The sequence below is a fragment of the Rhinoraja longicauda genome, chromosome 24, assembly GCF_053455715.1.
Source record: "Rhinoraja longicauda isolate Sanriku21f chromosome 24, sRhiLon1.1, whole genome shotgun sequence".
NCBI classification, from domain to species: Eukaryota; Metazoa; Chordata; class Chondrichthyes; order Rajiformes; family Arhynchobatidae; genus Rhinoraja; species Rhinoraja longicauda.
This window is the reverse complement of record NC_135976.1, coordinates 30,135,954-30,149,760: the sequence shown is the minus strand read 5'-3', so window position 1 is coordinate 30,149,760 and position 13,807 is coordinate 30,135,954. Positions and strand designations below refer to the sequence as shown.

The 13,807-nt window shown below is 49.8% G+C and overlaps 1 protein-coding gene across 11 annotated transcripts in view; it reads left to right on the top strand.

Annotated features, from left to right (window-relative positions):
• Window positions 1-13,807, top strand: part of nfasca (neurofascin homolog (chicken) a) — a 180,438-nt gene that overhangs the window by 21,498 nt on the left and 145,133 nt on the right. Inside the window, exon 1 of one of the 11 annotated variants that reach the window (XM_078420938.1) lies at window positions 6,402-6,520. The exons of the other annotated variants lie outside the window; for them this stretch is intronic. The gene's annotated coding sequence lies outside the window, so the exon portion shown is untranslated. Of the gene's footprint in view, window positions 1-6,401; window positions 6,521-13,807 lie in introns of those variants that run through there. 11 annotated transcript variants of the gene reach the window in all.

The following is a 13,807-nucleotide window of genomic DNA, read 5'->3' as shown; positions in this document are numbered from 1 at the left end:
AGTCTTAGAATAAAGGGGAGGCCATTTAAAACTGAGGTGAGAAGGAACTTTTTCATCCAGAGAGTTGTGAATTTGTGGAATTCTCTGCCGCAGAGGATAGTGGAGGCCAAATCACTGGATGGATTTAAGAGAGAGTTAGATAGAGCTCTAGGGGCTAGTGGAATCAAGGGACATGGGGAGAAGGCAGGCACGGGTTACTGATTGTGGATGATCAGCCATGATCACAATGAATAGCAGTGTTGGCTCGAAGGTCCGAATGGCCTCCTCCTGCACCTATTTTCTATGTTTCTATGTTTTTAATAGAGTCATAGAGTCATAACGTGATACAACGTGGAAACAGGCCCTTCGGCCCAACCTGCCCACACTGGCCAACAATGTCCCAGCTACACTAGTCCCACCTGCCTGCGCTTGGTCCATATCACACTAAACCTGTGCTATCCATGTACCTGCGTAGCTGTTTCTTATTGGGATAGTCACAGCCTCAACTACCTCCTCCGACAGCTCGTTCCACACACCCACCACCCTCAAAAAGTGCAAAAAGATTCCTATTAAATCCACCAGATTTTGAGATGAAATATGTAGGAAGGAACTGCAGATGCTCGTTTAAACCGAAGATAAACACAAAAAGCTGGAGTAACCCAGCGGGACGGGCAGCATCTCTGGAGAGAAGGAATGGGCGCCGTTTCAGGTCGAGACTCTTCTTCAGACTGTTACTTTATTAACAGCGAGAAAGTAATTTGATTTTTATTACTGAAGAATCTGAAGAAGGGTCTCGACCAGAAACGTCACCCATTCCTTCTCTCCAGAGATGCTGCCTGACCCGCTGAGTTGGTCCAGCTTCTTGTGTCTATTTTTATTTGCTGGGGCACTGGGAAAGGCCTCGTCTGCTGGAGTAAAGGACCTGCGTTGTATTTTAAAGTCAAGCCTACACACCTCACTTGCGGGGAATGTTTTCTGGCCGAGCGATGAATGAAGAGCCTGTAAGAGAACTCCCACTCGAGCTGAACTGTCCCTCCCCCCTCCCCAGCTGCATCGCCACAACCACTACGGGCAACAGGCCGCTATTTGGGTTACTGGACGCAATATAATGTGCAGTTGTCATGGTGTCGTTGACACGCTGCCAAAGATGATCCCTGCCGTGTAACTGGTGCCCACTGGCACCCTCGACTCACCCACCCACCCTGGTGCCAGCCTGCGGTGTGAGACGTAGACTACGAGAGACTGGAACCTCTTCACAGTGCAATCCCTTTTACGCTGCTTCCACTGAAGGGAGTGTTTCAAGGGGTGAGCGGAGTGGAGTCCCTCTCCCCTTCCTCCTGATGTCTTATCCAGCTGTTTGGGAGGAGTGTGGGCAGGCAGGGAGAGCGCTCTTGTGTTCTCTGTTCAGTCTCGTCCACTATCTACAGTGTCCCGTTTCAACATGAACGATTCACTCCTGCACAATAAACTCTCTGTGTTTCCGCTGCTTTGAGTGGTCGTGTGTTTAGTTCTCAGCCGAGCTTTAGCATTTGGTGACGTCTTGCCTCGACGCCCTGACGCAAAATTCTCTTTGTTTAGTTTCGTTGAGTTCAGAGAACAGGCCCTTCAGCCCAACGAGTCCGCACCGACCAGCGATCCCCACACGTTGACACTATGGCTGTGGAGGCCAAGTCAGTGGATATTTTTAAAGGCAGAGATAGATAGATTTTTGATTAGTACGGGTGCCGGAGGTTATGGGGAGAAGGCAGGAGAATGGGGTTAGGAGGGACATGATAGATCAGCCATGATTGAATGGCGGAGTAGACTTGATGGGCCGAATGGCCTAATTCCACCCCTATCACATGACCTTATGATCCCGACTATGGGTGCTGTCTGCAAGGAGTCTGCACGGAAATTGTCCCTCGTGTGTGCAGGACAGTGTTAATATGCGGGGATCGCTGGACGGCGCGGACCCGGTGGGCCAAAGGGGCCTGTTTCCGCGCTGTATCTCTAAACTAAACCAAACTAAGGGTCAGAGGATGTGTTTAAGGCAGAGATAGACAAATTCTTGATTAGAACGGGTGTCAAGGGTTATGGGTAGAAGGTCGGAAAATTAGATTAGGATGCAGAGGTCAGCCGTCATTGGATGGTGGAGTAGACTCGATGGGCCGAATGGCCTAATTCTACTCCAATAACTTGTGAACTTGTGAAAAGGGATTAAAAAAAGGCATAAAATAGACAATAGACGATAGACAATAGGTGCAGGGGTAGGCCATTCGGCCCTTCGAGCCAGCACCACCATACAATGTGATCATGGCTGATCATTCTCAATCAGTACCCTTTTCCTACCTTCTCCCCATACCCCCTGACTCCACTATCCTTAAGAGCTCTATCTAGCTCTCTCTTGAATGCATTCAGAGACTTGGCCTCCACTGCCTTCTGAGGCAGAGAATTCCACAGATTTACAACTCTCTGACTGAAAAAGCTTTTCCTCATCTCCGTTCTAAATGGCCTACCCCTTATTCTTAAACTGTGGCCCCTGGTTCTGGACTCCCCCAACATTGGGAACATGTTTCCTGCCTCTAACGTGTCCAACCCCTTAATAATCTTATATGTTTCGATAAGATCCCCTCTCATCCTTCTAAATTCCAGTGTATACAAGCCTAGTCGCTCCAGTCTTTCAACATACGACAGTCCCGCCATTCCGGGAATTAACCTAGTGAACCTACGCTGCACGCCCTCAATAGCAAGAATGTCCTTCCTCAAATTTGGAGACCAAAACTGCTGGAATAAAGGGCCTGTCCCACTTAGGCGATGTTTTAGGCCACTACAGGCGACTAGGCTGTCGCCACACGGTTGCCGGGGTGTCGCCTGTACGGCCGTGAGTCATCTCCAAAGAGTCGTAGCGTTTTTCTGGTCGCCGCTGGATTTTCAGACGTTTAAAAAATTTTGCCGACTGTTAGTTTGACGCCAATGATCATAGCTTGACGTCTCCTGACGGGGGCGCTGTCGTAGGTTGTCGCCAGGTGGCGTAGGGTGTCGGTAGTGCTGACTTCGGTGAATTCCATTGGCGACTACCTACGTCAACCGGCGACAGGCACCACCGGCATCAAAACCGGAGGCCAAAATGACGTGAATTGTCTTCCGTTGTCTTCAGTTGTCGCCGACAGGGTCGTAGCTTGGCGTCGGTTGGACGTAGGTTCAACGAGTGGATGTAGGACGGGTGAACGTAGGTTGACTTCAGTTGTCGTAGGTTGTCGCCTGTGTGGTCGTAGGTTGTCGTAGGCGCGGTCGTTGGTAGACGTCCTAAGTCGCGACGATTGGGCTGCCGGTTGTTGGTAACTTGACGTCGACTTGTTGTTGCTTGTCGTAGACATTGTCATATGGGGGGGGGGGGGGTCCAGTCGCCGGTTTTTCGGCAACCTGCTACGTCTATGACAGTCGCCGGCAGTCGCCTAAAAAATAGCCTGTGGGGCAGGCCCTTAACCCAGCGGGTCAGGCAGCATCTCTGGAGGTAGTGGATAGGTGACTTTTAGGGTCGGTACCCTTCTTCAGGCAAATCTGACTGAAAAATCCAATTAACACAGTATGGATGAAAGCGGATCATCTATATCATTGTCCAAACAGACTGTTGATTGAACTTAATGCCGGATGTGTTAATGATGTGCTAATAAATCAGCATCTGGCACATTGATTGGAAACAGCCTCGCGCGTGTAAATGCTCAAGTGGAATAGAGTTACACATTGCCGCGTTGAATGGGAAAATGTAGATGAGGGTTCATTGTCTAGTAGTTCAACACTTCTCCTGCCCGCAACGTGCAAGGGGTCAGATGTCAGTTGTATACCGTAAATATAATACCGAATTGAAGCTCTTCTTTTACATAGAAACATAGAAACATAGAAAATAGGTGCAGGAGTAGGCCATTCGGCCCTTCGAGCCTGCACCACCATTCAATATGATCATGGCTGATCATCCAGCTCAGTAGCCTGTACCTGCCTTCTCTCCATACCCCCTGATCCCTTTAGCAAAAAGGGCCACATCTAACTCCCTCTTAAATATAGCCAATGAACTGGCCTCAACTACCTTCTGTGGCAGAGAATTCCACAGACTCACCACTCTCTGTGTGAAGAAATGTTTTCTCATCTCGGTCCTAAAAGACTTCCCCCTTATCCTTAAGCTGTGACCCCTGGTTCTGGACTCCCCCAACATCGGGAACAATCTTCCCGCATATAGCCTCTCCAACCCCTTAAGGATTTTATATATACAGATTGGTACGGTGCAGGTTTAACGTTTGACATTGTGGCGTCTGTGAAGTGTTTAGATTAGCGTTCGGGCTTCAGCGAAGTGTCGCTCTAAACGTGCCTGCATATTTGTTTTACAAATGCCCCACAGTGCACCAGCTAATTGGAGATGTGAGATGGCAATGTGCCAGTTAGTATTCATGGCGCCCGGTCTTTGTTGGTGGGTGGTAAGAGTCGCAGGTGTGTGTGCGGTACATGTTAATTAAAGCCAACAGTGGCTGCCAGAAGTTGCGGGTGGGTTTTAATTGAGTTGCTGGGGGTTCCAGTGGTTCGTGGTCAGAATGTTTTTTTTCTTAACCAAGGGCCTCTACGTTAGTTTTGGTCCTGCTACTGTTTCATTATAGTCACTTGCAATGAGATATAGCGCAAAGCTGTTTCGTTTCGCTGTCGTCCTGTCGAGTTTCATTTGGCCGATATAACACGTTATCACCTTGCCTACAGCCAACAATGGACCACTGTGGGCTCCACCTTTCCTTCTTCCTTCATCGTCGTCACTTTTTTTGCATATCTTTCATTTATTTCTACGAGATGAGAAAGTTGTTTTTCACACAGAGAGTGGTGAGTCTGTGGAATTCTCTGCCACAGAAGGTAGTTGAGGCCAGTTCATTGGCTATATTTAAGAGGGAGTTAGATGTGGTCCCTGTGGCTAAAGGGATCAGGGGGTATGGAGAGAAGGCAGGTACGGGATACTGAGTTGGATGATCAGCCATGATCATATTGAATGGCGGTGCAGGCTCGAAGGGCCGAATGGCCTACTCCTACACCTATTTTCTATGTTCTATGTTTCTATGTTATTTGATCTATATGTCTTTATATCACCGTCCATATCTCTCGTTTCCCTCTCCCCTGACTCTCAGTCTGAAGAAAGGTCTCGACCCAGAACATCACCTATCCCTTTTCTCCAGAGATGCTGCCTGACCCGCTGAGTTACTGGCCATTTTTCTCCAGTTTCCTCCCACATCCCAAAGACGTACAGGTTTGTCTGTTAATTGGCTTCGTGAAAAGATTGTGAATTGTTCCGAGCGTGTAGTACAGTGCTAGTGTGCGGGGATCGCTGGTAGGTGCGGACTCGGTGGGCCGAAGGACAGTTTTCACGCTGAATCTCTTAACTAAACTAAAAATGCAGTGAGTTGGTTGGGTCTGAGACACACTTGGTATCCTTTGGTATTTGAAAGGTATCCTTCAGAAGAGAGTTAAGTGGCATGGGAAAGGAAAAACGTAGGTCATGGAGAAAGACCTCAGGTGCTTGGGACACACAAGGAACAGCAGATGCTGGAATCTTGAGCAAAGCAAGAAGTGCTGGAGGAACTCAGTGGGTCAGGCAGCATCTGCGGAGGGAATGGACAGGAGATGTTTCGGATCTGAGCCCGTCTTCAGATGTGACTTATTGGTCAACGGTCTTAAATCTACATGTCAAAAATTGATAGGTTAAGTAACTGTGATTCTATATGAATTTGTGGGTTTGAGATTAAAGTTGGAGTTGAGTGCGGGACTGAGAGGTGATCTTATAGAGGTGTACAATATCACGAGGGGAATGGATTTCCAAATTAGTTTAGTTTATTGTCACATGTACCATGGTAGAGTGAAGAGCTTTTGTTGCATGCTAACCAACCAGCGGAAAGACAATGCATGATTACAATCGAGCCATTTACAGTATACAGATACATGATAAGGGAATAATGTTTGGTGCAAGGTGAAGTCCGATCAAAGATAGTCCGCGGGTCACCAATGAGGTAGACGGCAGTTCAGCGCTGCTCCCTAGTTGGTGGTAGGATGGGTCAGTTGCCTGATAACAGTTGGGAAGAAACTGTCCCTGAACCCGAGTCTTTTAGCCAGGTTAGGGGAATCAAGAGCTAGAGGGAAGTGGGAAATCAGAGGAAACCAGAATTCCCGGAGGAAACCCACACAGGGAGAACGTGCAAGCTCCACACAGACAGCGCCCGAGGTCGGGATCGAACCTGGGTTCCAGATCCATGTTAAACGGACAGGGGTCTCTTCACTCGGAACTGTGGTGAGAGCAGACCTTCTACCATCCCCCAGGGACTGCCTGAGGAGGCGGCTGCCCAGTGAGAATCTGCTGTGCAAAACCTTCATTTTTCTTTTAGAATCTTGATAAGTGGTAGAGCTGCTGCCTCACAGCACCAGAGACACGGGTTCGATCCGAACTGCGGGGGCGCGTGTCTGAACGGAGTTTGTACGCTCTCCCCTTAACCTGCGTGGGCTTTCTCCGAGATCTTCAGCTTCCTGCCAAGACGTACAGGTATGTAGGTTAATTGGCTTGGTATTAGATGTAAACTGTCCCTAGTGGGTGTAGGATAGTGTTAGTGTGCGGGGATCGCTGGTCGGCGTGGACTCAGTGGACCGAAGGGCCTGTTTCCGCGCTGTATCTCTAAACTAAATTTAAACGATAAAGGAGGTGCTGGAAATTCCAGCAACTGCAGTTTTTTTGGCATTCCTTGCGTAATGTTGATTTAATGACAAATTGTTTTTGCTGACGGTGTGTGTCTCCAGGAACGACTGCAATGAGAAATCTCTGTCCCTTTTTCTCAAGATCGGATGAGAAGGCACACCTGAATCTATTTGAAAACCCGCACACATGCTGTATTTTGGTGGCGCAGCGGTAGAGTTGCTGCCTCACAGCGCCAGAGACCCAGGTTCCATCCTGACTACGGGTGCTGTCTGTGTGGAGTTTGCACGTTCTCCCTGTAACCACGTGGGTTTCCCTTGGGTGCTCAGCTTTCCTCCCACATTCCAAAGACATGCGGGTTTGTAGATTAATTGGCCCTGTTTATTGCCCCTCGTGTGGAGGGGGTGGATGCAAAGGTGGGAGAACACAGAACAATTATGAAATGGTGACCAATGATTGCCGCGGACGTTGTGGGCCGAAGGGCCTATTTCCATGCCGTATCTCCAAACTAAGCCAAACCAAACTAAACCATGCAGTTTTGTAGGTTAATTGGCCTCTGTAAATTGCCCCTCGTGTGGGGGGAGTGGATACGAAAGTGGGAAAACATAGAACTAGTGTGAACAGGTAGACACAAATTGCTGGAGTAACTCAGCGGGAGAGGCAGCATCTCCGGGGAGAAGGAATGGGTGATGTTTTGGGTCGAGACCCTTTTTCAGACTGCTTGAGCAGGTGATTGATGGTCAGCATGGACTTGGTGGGCTGAAGGTCCTATTGCGTGCTACATCTTTCAACCAAATGCTCAATGGTGTTTTGGATGAAACGCCTCTTTTTGGGCTGCTCTTTTTCAGAAGTTCAAGAGGCAGGAGTATTTTATTGTCACGTGTCCCAGATAGAACAATGAAATTCTTACTTGCAGCAGCACAACAGAATATGTAAAATATGTAAACATAGTACGTACTGTTATGTATAGTTAGGGTACCAACTATCTCACTCCCAAATAAGGGACAAGGTGACATCACCACCCCGCGCCCCACGTGACCTCACCCAACCAGCGGCCACGTGCTCCCGCTCCACCAATGGCGGCCACCCGGGCCAGGAGGCGGGTTGCTACGCAACCTCCGTTAGGTGGGGCCCGGGTCTCCGGACCTACACTGTCCGGACCTACAGTGACCGGGCCTACACTGTCCGGACCTACACTGTCCGGACATACACTGTCCGGACATACACTGTCCGGACCTACAGTGCCCGGACCTACAGTGCCCGGACCTACAGTGCCCGGACCTACAGTGCCCGGACCTACAGTGTCCGGACCTACAGTGTCCGGACCTACAGTGTCCGGGCCTACACTGTCCGGGCCTACACTGTCCGGGCCTACAGTGTCCGGGCCTACAGTGTCCGGGCCTACAGTGCCTCCCGGGCCTAATACTGGAAAAGGGCTTTCCCGTACGGGACAAACCAATTTAGCCCAAAGTACGGGATGTCCCGGCTAATACGGGACAGTTGGCAACCCTATGTATAGTACATAAAGTTGGGTCTTTCTTGGGCATTGCTAGCAAAACCTACAAGTGTAGATTAAGTGGCTTAACATGTGATGAGTGTTTGTTGGCACTGGGCCTGTACTTGCTGGAGTTTAGAAGGATGAGGGGGGACCTCATTGCAACTTACTGCGACTGCGACTCGCCTTAGGCTCGGGCCGCGTGGATGCCGACATCGGGAGCTCCGGCAGCGGCAGCGAGTTCGCCCGCCCCGGATCGTGGGGCCTGGGTCGGCCCGCCGCGGTCATTTCACCGTCCGACGTGGCCTGAAATAGGCCGCGGGATTTTTCTCTGTTCGGCGGGGGCTTCAATGTCGGGAGCCACGACCACCCCGACGTGCAGCAACACCGGCAGCGACAGCGTGTTCGCCCGCACCGGATCGAAGGGGCTTGGGTCAGCCCGCTGCGGACCTTTCGCCGTTCGGCGCGGCCTGGAACATGGCAACGACACCAGCCTGACCGCGGGAGAAGACGGCAGGGGAAGGGAAAAGACATTCTGGCCTTACATCACAGTGAGGAGGGGACTGGAGGAGACTCACTGTGATGGATGTTTTTTTTTTGTGTGTTGGTTGGGGTTGTGTAATTTGCTTATTTTATTGCTTTTATTGTTGGACTGTGGGTGACTAAATAAAGATATCTTGAATCTTGAATCTTACCAAATAGTGAAAGGCTTGGATAGAGTGGATGTGGAGAGGATGTTTCCACTAGTGGGAGAGTCTAGGACCAGAGGTCACAGCCTAAGAATAAAAGGACTTTCCTTTAGGAAGGAGATGAGGAGGAATTTCTTTAGTCAGAAGGAGGTGAATCTATGGAATTCTTTGCCACAGAAGGCTGTGGAGGCCAAGTCAGTGGATGTTTTTAAGGCAGAGACAGAGATTCTTGATTGGTATGGATGTCAGGGGTTATGGGGAGAAGGCAGGAGAATGGGGTTGGGAGGGAGAGATAGATCAGCCACGATTGAATGGTGGAGTAGACTTGATGGGCCAAATGGCCTAAATCTGCTCCTATCATTTATGACCCTGAGTCCTTAAGAGGAGAAGCTGAGGTACTGTCTGTATACATATATATATATATACACACGATACGATTCGATACGATACTGTCAAACTTTATTTATCCCAAGAGGGAATTTGATCTGCCAACCGTCATAAAAACACAAGATACATTAATATAGGTACACCGATCAGTCAAAACATTATGACCTGATGAGCCAAAACATTATGACCACCTGCCTAATATGCTGTTGGTCCTCCGTGTGCAGCCCCATACACAGCAGGGTGCGATGCACTGTGTATTGTGACACAATCCTCCCATCACCACCATTAAAATTTTCCGTGACTTGTGCCACAGTAGACCTTCTGTCGGTTCGGACCAGACGGGATAGCCTTCGTTGCCCTCGTGCATCGATGAGCCTTGGGCGCCCAACACCCTGTCTGTCGCCAGTTTGTGGTTTGTCCCCCCTCGGACCACTGTCGGTAGGTACTCACCACTGCTGACCGGGAGCACCCCACAAGCCTTGCCATTTCAGAGATGCTCTAACCCAGTCGTCTGGCCATAACAATTTGGCTCTTGTCAAAGTCGCTCAGGTCTTTACTCCTGCCCATTTCTCCTGCATCCAACGCATCAACTTCAAGAACTGACTGTGTTCACTTGCCTCCTAATATATCCCACCCCTTGACAGGTGCCATTCCAGAACCAGGGGCAACAGTTTAAGAATAAGGGGTGGGCCATTTAGAACGGAGATGAGGAAAAACATTTTCAGTCAGAGAGTTGTAAATCTGTGGAATTCTCTGCCTCAGAAGGCAGTGGAGGCCAGTTCTCTGAATGCATTCAAGAGAGAGCTGGATAGAGCTCTTAAGGATAGCAGAGTCAGAGAGTATAGGGAAAAGGCAGGAACGGGGTACTGATTGAGAATGATCAGCCATGATCACATTGAATGGTGGTGCTGGCTCGAAGGGCCGAATGGCCTCCTCCTGCACCTATTGTTTATTGTCTATTGTCCATTGTAACAAGATAATCAATATTATTCATTTCACCTGTCAGTGGTCATAATGTCTTGGCTGATCTAAATATATATAGACCCGAAACGTCACCCATTCCTTCTCTCCCGAGATGCTGCCTGACCTGCTGAGTTACTCCAGCATTTTGTGAATAAATACCTTCGATTTGTACCAGCATCTGCAGTTATTTTCTTATACTATATATATATATATATATATATAGTTGCTCTAACCTTCAGCATCTGATTATGGCTGAGGACATATATGGCTGAGGACATTATGCAGTCCAAGATTTAGGAAGCACTGTACCAACAAGTCGTATTGCAGTTTGCCAACTCGCCTCTTGTGCTGAGTGCTGTTTCCTGGCAGAGAATGTTCAAGGCCATTAGGAATCAGTCCCTGCAGATTTAGTGACCTTTCCGTCCGCACTTAATATGACCAAACTGTTTATTTGGCCTTCAGATGGGCAGCGATCTGAACACAATGCTCTCTCAGGCGAGAGCATCTTTATTTTGGGAGCTGGCTGTTGCTGGGCTGGAGATAACAGGGAGCGATGTCATGTTTCTTTGACGGATGCTGGCTGGCTTGTGCGGACAACAAGACGCAACAAACAGTGTTCCCGCGCTGAGCCGGCATTTGCCGCGTCCTACTAGGGCGGCACGGTGGCGCAGCGGTAGAGTTGCTGACTCACAGCGCCAGAGACCCGGGTCCGATCCTGACTACGGGCGCTGTCTGTACGGAGTTTGTACGTTCTCCCCGTGACCGCGTGGGTTTTCTCTGGGTGTCATAGAGAGAGTCATAGGTTGATACAGTGGAAACAGGCCCTTCGGCCCAACTTGCCTACACTGGCCATCATGTCGCAACTGCACGAGTCCCACCTGCCTGCGCTTGGTCCATATCACTCACAACGTGTCCTATCCATGTACCTGTCTAACTGTTTCTTAAATGTTAGGATAGTCCCAGCCTCACCTACCTCCTCTGGCAGCTGCTTCCATTATGGGTGCCATAGTTTCCTCCCACACTCCAAAGACCTCCAGGTTTACGGCTTAATTGGCTTCTGTAAATTGAAACATTTGACGCTGGTCTGCTAGTGTATGAGGTCATCACTGGTCGGCATAGTACGGATGCCAACTATCTCACTCCCAAATAAGGGACAAGCTGGGGCCCCGCACCCCATGTGACCTCACCCACCCAGCGCCCACGTGCTCCCGCTCCACCAACGGCGGCCGCCCGGGCTGGGAGGCGGGCTGCTACACAACCTCCGTTAGGCGGCGCCCGGGCCTCCGGACCTACACTGTCCAGACCTACAGTGTCCGGGCCTACACTGTCCGGGCCTACAGTGTCCGGGCCTACAGTGTCCAGGCCTACAGTGTCCGGGCCTACAGTGTCCGGGCATACAGTGTCCGGGCCTACAGTGTCCGGGCCTACAGTGTCCGGGCCAATAGCATCCAGGCCTACAGCGCTCCCCTGGGCCTAATATGGGACAATGGCGGTCCAGTACAGGACAAAGCCATTTAGCACAATATCAGGGATGTTCAGGCTAATACGTGACAGTTGGCAACTCTACGACATAAACTTGCTGGGCCGAAGGGCCTGATACTGCACAGGATCAAACCTGCTTGCGCCTTTAGTAAAGCAAAGGAAGTGAGGCTTCTCCATTTACATCTTGTCTGAAAAAGGGCATCTTTATCAGTACGTTGCTCCCCAGGTACTTAGTTTAGTTTAGACATACACTGTGAAAGCAGGCCCTTCAGCCCACTGAGTCCGCGCCGACCAGCAGTCACCCGCACACTCCTTCTATGTTATCCCATTTTCACGTCCTACACACAAAAGGGGCAAGACACAAAATGCTGGAGTAACTCAGCGGGACAGGCAGCATCTCTGGAGAGAAGGAATGGGCGACGTTTCGGGTCGAGACCCTTCTTCAGACCCGAAACGTCACCCATTCCTTCTCTCCAGAGCTGCTGCTTGACCCGCTGAGTTACTCCAGCATTTTGTGTCTACCTTCGACTTAAACCAGCATCTGCAGTTTTTTCCCCCCCTACACAGTAGGGGGCAAGTTACAGAGCCAATTAACCCACAATCCCGCACGTCCTTGGAACGTGGGAGGAGTCTGGAGAAAACCCACGCGGTTTAGAGAGAACGTACAAACTCCGCACAGACAAGCACCCTTAGTCAGGGTTGAACCGGGGTCCTTGGCACTGTAAGGCAGCAACTCTACTGCTGTGCCACCATGCTGCCTTAAAGTGCGAGGGGTGAATGAGCCTTTGGCATGGGATTAGTACCAAAAACCTTCTGAATAACTGAGCCACCACAGCCACTGGTGATGCTAATGCCAGATAATGTGGTTTGTCTGAACTATTTCAGGGATGCACGGGAAGCCTTCAAGCATATCTGCCAAAAATCGCAAGCTGGATACTTGTGAGGAACGAACAAAATGCTTAGTTTATATTTCCCCCTGCTGTTTGATGGCACACGAAGGCTTCCTCCCCACCTTGGCATTGATTCCTAGGCATGGATGTGCTCCATTAATCTCTACAACATGACTTGCAGATTAGCTTGCCGAGTCATTGGAGTTGAGCTGTTCAGTTTAGTTTAGTTTGGAGACACAGCACGGAAACAGGCCCCTCGGCCCACCGAGTCCGCGATCCCCGCACTCTTACACTATCCTACGCGCACTAGGGACGATTTACAGTTTTTGCCCAAGCCAATTAATCTGCAAACCTGGCGTGTGGAGGGGAAACCAGAGCACCCGGAGGAAACCAGTAGTCAGGATCGAACCCAGGTCTCTGGCGTTAGAAGGCAGCAGCTTTATCTGATCCTTTACTGATAATAGACAATAGACAATAGACAATAGGTGCAGGAGTAGGCCATTCAGCCCTTCGAGCCAGCACCGCCATTCAATGCGATCATGGCTGATCACTCTCAATCAGTACCCCGTTCCTGCCTTCTCCCCATACCCCCCTAACTCCGCTATCCTTAAGAGCTCTATCCAGCTCTCTCCTGAAAGCATCCAACGAACTGGTCTCCACTGCCTTCTGAGGCAGAGAATTCCACACCTTCACCACCCTCTGACTGAAAAAGTTCTTCCTCATCTCCGTTCTAAATGGCCTACCCCTTATTCTTAAACTGTGGCCCCTTGTTCTGTACTCCCCCCAACATTGGGAACATGTTATCTGCCTCTAATGTGTCCAATCCCCTAATTATCTTATATGTTTCAATAAGATCCCCCCTCATCCTTCTAAATTCCAGTGTATACAAGCCCAATCGCTCCAGCCTTTCAACATATGACAGTCCCGCCATTCCGGGAATTTACCTAGTGAACCTACGCTGCACGCCCTCCATAGCAAGAATATCCTTCCTCAAATTTGGAGACCAAAACTGCACACAGTACTCCAGGTGCGGTCTCACCAGGCCAGGTACAACTGTAGAAGGACCTCTTTGCTCCTATACTCAACTCCTCTTGTTACGAAGGCCAACATTCCATTGGCTTTCTTCACTGCCTGCTGTACCTGCATGCTTCCTTTCATTGACTGATGCACTAGGACACCCAGATCTCGTTGAACTCCCCTGTTGAGTTATGGATTAGCCATGATTGGATGGCGG